This window comes from Balaenoptera physalus (genome assembly GCF_965194825.1).
Source record: "Balaenoptera physalus genome assembly, chromosome: 2".
Taxonomy (NCBI): Eukaryota; Metazoa; Chordata; class Mammalia; order Artiodactyla; family Balaenopteridae; genus Balaenoptera; species Balaenoptera physalus.
This window is the reverse complement of record NC_138883.1, coordinates 127,084,955-127,090,954: the sequence shown is the minus strand read 5'-3', so window position 1 is coordinate 127,090,954 and position 6,000 is coordinate 127,084,955. Positions and strand designations below refer to the sequence as shown.

General features: G+C 32.8%; 1 long non-coding RNA gene across 1 annotated transcript in view; it reads left to right on the top strand.

Moving 5' to 3' along the window:
- Positions 1 to 334: 334 nt before the first annotated feature.
- LOC309655238 overlaps positions 335 to 6,000 on the top strand; it is a 299,799-nt gene continuing 294,133 nt past the window's right edge. Inside the window, exon 1 of the long non-coding RNA XR_014260685.1 lies at positions 335 to 469. This is a non-coding gene — a long non-coding RNA (uncharacterized lncRNA). The remainder of the gene's footprint in view (positions 470 to 6,000) is intronic.

Sequence of the window (6,000 nt, the reverse complement as noted above, 5' to 3'; positions counted from 1 at the left end):
GCTCCGTTTTCTTTCTCAAGATTGCTTTGGCTATTCGTGGACTTTTGTGTTTCCCTACAAATCACAAAATGTTTTGTTCTAATTCTGTGAAAAATGCCATTGGCAATTTGATAGGGATTGCATTGAATCTATAGATTGCTTTGAGTAGTATAGTCATTTTCACAATATTGATTCTTCCAATCCGGGAATATGATATATCTCTCCATCTCTTTGTGTCATCTTTGATTTCTTTCATCAGTGTCTTATAGTTTTCTGAGTACAGATCTTTTGCTTCCTTAGGTAGGTTTATTCCTAGGTATTTTATTCTTTTTGTTGCAGTGGTAAATGGGAGTGTTGCTTTGATTTCTCTTTCTGACATTTTGTTGTTAGTGTATAGAAATTCAAGAGATTTCTGTGCATTAATTTTGTATCCTGCAGCTTTACCAAATTCATTGATTAGCTCTAGTAGTTTCCTGGTGGCATCTTTAGGGTTTTCTATGTATAGTATCATGTCATCTGCAAACAATGACAGTTTTACTTCTTATTTTCCAATTTGGATTCCTTTTATCTATTTTTCTTCTCTAATTGCTGTGGCTAGGACTTCCAAGACTATGTTGAATAATAGTGGTGAGAGTGGACATCCTTGTCTTGTTCCTGATCTTAGTGGAAATGTTTTCAGTTTTTCACCATTGAGAATGTTGTTTGCTGCGGGTTTGTCATATATGGCCTTTATTATGTTGAGGTAGGTTCCCTCTATGCCCACTTTCTGGAGAGTTTTTATCATAAGTGGATGTTGCATTTTGTCAAAAGCTTTTTCTGCATCTATTGTGATGATCATATGGTTTTTCTTCTTCATTCACACTGATTGATTTGTGGGCATTGAAAAATACTTGCATCCCTGGGATAAATCCCACTTGATCATGGTGTATGATCCTTCTAATGTGCTGTTGGATTCTGTTTGCTAGTATTTTGTTGAGGATTTTTGCATCTATATTCATCAGTGATATTGGCCTGTAAGTTTCTTTTTTGTAATATCTTTGTCTGTTTTTGGTTATCAGGGTGATGGTGGCCTCATAGAATGGGTTTGGGAGTGTTCCTTCCTCTGCAATTTTTTGGAACAGTTTCAGAAGTGTGGGTGTTAACTCTTCTCTAAATGTTTGATAGAAGTTGCCTGTGAAATTTTCTGGTTCTGGGCTTTTGTTTGTTGGAAGATTTTTAATCACAGTTTCAATTTCATTACTCATAAATGGTCTGTTCATATTTTCTATTTCTTCCTGGTTCAGTCTTGGAAGGTTGTACTTTTCTAAGAATTTCTCCATTTCTTCTAGGTTGTCCTTTTTTATTGGCGTATACTTGCTTGTAGTAGTTTCTTATGATCCTTATGATCCTTTGTATTTCTGTGGTGTCCATTGTAACTTCTCCTTTTTCATTTCTAATTTTATTGATTTGAGTCCTTTCCCTTTTTTTTCTTGATGAGTCTAGCTAAAGTTTTATCAATTTTGTTTATCTTCTCAAAGAACCAGCTTTTAGTTTCATTGTTCTTTGCTATTGTTTTCTTCTTCTCTATTTCATTTATTTCTGCTCTGATCTTTATGATTTATTTCCTTCCACTAACTTTTTAAATTCAGTTGTTTTTTACTATTGGGTTTTGAGGGTACTTTGTATATTTTGGACAGAAGTCCTTTATCAGATATATGATTAGCATATGCATTGTTCCAGTATGTGGCTTGTCATTTTATTCTATTAACAATGTCTTTACCAGTGGAAAAGTTTAAATTTTAGTAAAGTCCAACTTACCAATGCTTTTCTTCCATGGATTATGCTTTTGCTATCTACATAAAAACTTGTAGCCAAACACATGGTCATGCAGATTTTTTTCCTATGTTTTCTTGTAGAAATTTTACAATTTTGTATTTTCATTTAGGTCTATGCTCCATTTTGAGTTAATTTTTGTATAAGGTGTAAGGTCTCTGTCAATGCTTATACTTTGGCATATGAACATTCAATTTCTCCAACACCATTTGCTGAAAAAACTAACCTTTCTCCATTAAAATGCTTTTATTTGTCAAAATCAGTTGATTATATTTGTGTGGGTTATTTGTGTAGGCTCCCTATTGTTTTCTACTGCTAAATGTGTCTACTCTTTCACTTATACCCTGATGTTTTGACAGCTTTAGAGTAAAAATACAGTAATAGCTTTATAGTAAAAATTGAAATGGAGTAAAATGAGTCCTCCAACCTTGTTCTTTTTTTTAATAATTGCATTGGCTATTCAATTCCATTAAGAGATATAGGACTATTTGGGTTATCTATTTTCTTTTTCTTTTTTTAACATCTTTATTGGAGTATAATTGCTTTACAATGGTTTCTGCTTTATAACAAAGTGGATCAGCTATACAAATACATATATCTCCATATCTCCTCGCTCTTGCGTTTCCCTCCCACCCTCCTTATCCCACCCCTCTAGGTGGTCACAAAGCACCGAGCTGCTCTCCCTGTGCTATGTGGCTGCTTCCCACTAGCTATCTATTTTACATTAGGTAGTGTACATATGTCCATGCCACTCTCTCACTTCATCCCAGCTTACCCTTCCCCCTCCCCATGTCCTCAAGTCCATTCTCTACGTCTGCATCTTTCTTCCTGTCCTGCCCCTAGGTTCTTCAGAACCTTTTGTTTTTTTTTTTAGATTCCATATATATGTGTTAGCATACTGTATTTGTTTTTCTCTTTCTGAATTACTTCAGTCTGTATGACAGACTCAAGGTCCATCCACCTCACTACAAATAACTCAGTTTTGTTTCTTTTTATGGCTGAGTAATACTCCATTGTATATATGTGCCACATCTTCTTTATCCATTCATCTGTCTATGGACACTTAGGTTGCTTCCACGTCCTGGCTTCTATTTTCTACTTAAGTGAGTTTTGGTAGTTTGTGTCTTTCAAGAAATTGTTTTATTTTATCTAAATTATCAAATTTATGGGACTAGAGTTGTTGATAGCATTCCTTTATTATTCTTTTAATGACTATGGGATCAGCAATGATTGATAATTTCTGTTTTCTTTTTTTTCTTCTTGATTAGCTAAGCTAGAGGTTTATCAGTTTGATTTATGTTTTCAGACAGCCACCTTTGGTTTTGTGGATTATCTCTATGGCTTTCCTGTTTGCAAGTTCACAGATTTTAACTATAATACTTATTATTTCCTTCCTTCTTCTTGCTTTAGGCTTAATTTGATCTTATTTCTCTTATTTCTAAAGTGGCAGCATAGAATATTGATTTTACATATTTATTTTTTTCTAATATATGCATTTAATGCTACAAATTCCCTTTAATCATAGTTTTAGCTGTATCCCACCATTTTTCATAATTATATTTTCATTTTAACTCAGTTAAAAATATTTTAAAATTTTCTTTTGACATTTCTTTGACTCATCGGTTGTTTAAAAGCATGTTCAATTCTAAATATTTAGGAATTTTGCAGATATCTTTCTCTTGTTGATTTCTAGTTTAATTGCATTGTGTTTTAAGATTGTTCTTTGTATGATTTCTATTATTTTAATGTATTAAAGTATATTTAAACTCAGAATACGTTCTCTCTTGGTGAATGTTCCACGTGCATTTGAAAATAATATATATTCTACTGAGGTTGGAAGGAGTGCTCTATAAATGTCAAATAAGACAAGTTGATAGATAACACTGCTCACATTACCTATGTCCTTACTGATTTTCTGCCTGCTTCTTTAACAATTACCAAGAGAGTTGAAGTCTCCAACTATCATTGTGGATTTGTCTATTTATCTTTTTTGTTGCATAAATTTTTGCCTCATGTATATTGATGTTCTGTTATTAAGTGTAGAATTATTTTTAGAATTGTTATGTTTTCTTGGAGATTTGACCCTATTATGATTTTCTAATGTCTCTCTTTACCCTGAGAATCTTCATTGTTCTAAAATCAGCTGTGTCTTGAAGTAACATAACTATTGCAGTTGTCTTTTAATTAGTATTTTCATGACATATTTTTCTCAATCTCCTGACTTTTAATCTATCTGAGTCTATATTTAATATGGGTTTTCTTAAACACAATATGGCTTGAGTCTCTAATGAAAAATCCAATTTGATAATCTCTGTCTTTTAACTGGGGTATTTAGACCATTAACGTTTAGAATAGTAATTAATATACTGATACTTGGATTAAAATCTGATATCTTGGTAATCGTCTTCTATTCATTGCATTTTTTCCCTCTGTTTTTTCCTCTTCCCTGTTTTTTTCCCTGCCTTCTGTGATTTAAATTGCATATTTTATACACTTGCATTTTGTATCCTCTCTTTATATATAATATGTGCTTTAAAAATTTTTTTTAGTAGTCGTTCTAGGGTTCACAATATACACTTTAAATAATTTAAGTTCTCTTCAAATAACACTATACTGCTTCATGTGTAGTGTTGGTACTTTAAAACAGAGCATTCCCAATTCCCCCTCCCATCCCCTAGGACACTGTTTTTGTTCTCATTTATCCATATGCTGTCACCACCAGTATGTTGCTAGTATTATTGCTTTAAACAGAGTGCTATATTATAGATGAATAAAAATAGGAAAATAAAGTAATTTACCTTCATTTATTCTTTTGCAATGTTTTTCCTTTCTTTTTTACTGACATAATTTTCCTTCTGCCTGAAGAGCTTTTGTCATTTTTATATGGCAGAGCTACTGGCAATGAGCTGTCTCAGGTTTTCTTTGTTGAAAAATATTTTTCCTTCACTTTTAATGAAAAATTATGTATGAAAATAATCAGATGTAGAACTCCAGGTTGGCAGGTGTTTTTTCTTTTAACAACTTAAAGATTTTATTCTACTCTTTTCTTGCTTGAAAGGTGTCTGATGAGAAGTCTGCTATAATTCATATTCTTGTTCCTCTGTAAATAATGTGGTTTATTCCCTCTATCTTCTTAAAGGTTTTATTTATTTTTTATGTGTGCAATTTGAATACGATTTGGCCAGTTTTTTTCTTTTTAAATTTTCTATCCTGCTTGTTACTCTGTGAGTTTTTAAAATCTCTGGTTTGGTATCTGTCATTAATTTTGGAAAGTTTTCAGTCATTATTTCTTCAAATATTTCTTCTGTCCCATTCTCTTTCTGCTCCTTCTGTTATTCGAATCATCTGTATGTCAGACTTTTTGATATTGTCCACAGTTCTGGGAAGCTTTGTTCTTTACATTATATTTGTGTTTCCATTTGTGAAATTTCCACTGACCTATCTTCAGGTTCACTGATTTCTTCTTGAGCTGTTTTGAATCTACTGATGAGCCTGTCAAAATATTCTTCATTTCTATTAATGTGCTTTTGATTCCTAGCATTTCCTTTTGATTTTTAAATTTTTTCCTAACTCTCTGCTACCATTTCCATCTGGTGGTATATGCTGTCTATTTTTTCTACTGGTAGCTTTGCCATGTTAATCACAGTTATTTTAAATTCCTTGTATGATAATTCCAACTTCTGTGTTATATCTGAGTCTGGTTCTGATAATTGCTTTGTGTCATCAAGCTATGTTTATTCCAGCTTATTGACATATCTTTTAATGTTTATAGAAATCCAGCCATGTTTATAGGGTAATAGGTACTGAGGTAAATGCTTTTCATATGAGAATTTATGTTAACCTAACTATCAGTTGGGCTGCATTTAATGCTTGATGTAGCTATAGGTAGTCGAGGCTTCAGATTCCTCAAGTGGACCTATTTTTTTTTTCTCACCTCCTGTCTTTTGGATTTCCCTTTGTACTGCACCTTAGAAAGTGTGTGTCTTGCATTTCTTAAAACTGTAATCCACTGTTATTAATGGAGGATTTTTTGTTTCATCTTAGGATATGGGGGATGAGGACTTTTGCTAATCTTCTGATTAAATGTCAGTATTTTAGTGCACCTATGACTCAGGAATGTGGCCTTCAGAAGTGTTTTAGGGCTGTCCTTCTTTGAGGTGTCAAACATCCCCCACAAGCCCCTCTTCATTTTCCTGGTTCCAGCTTTCC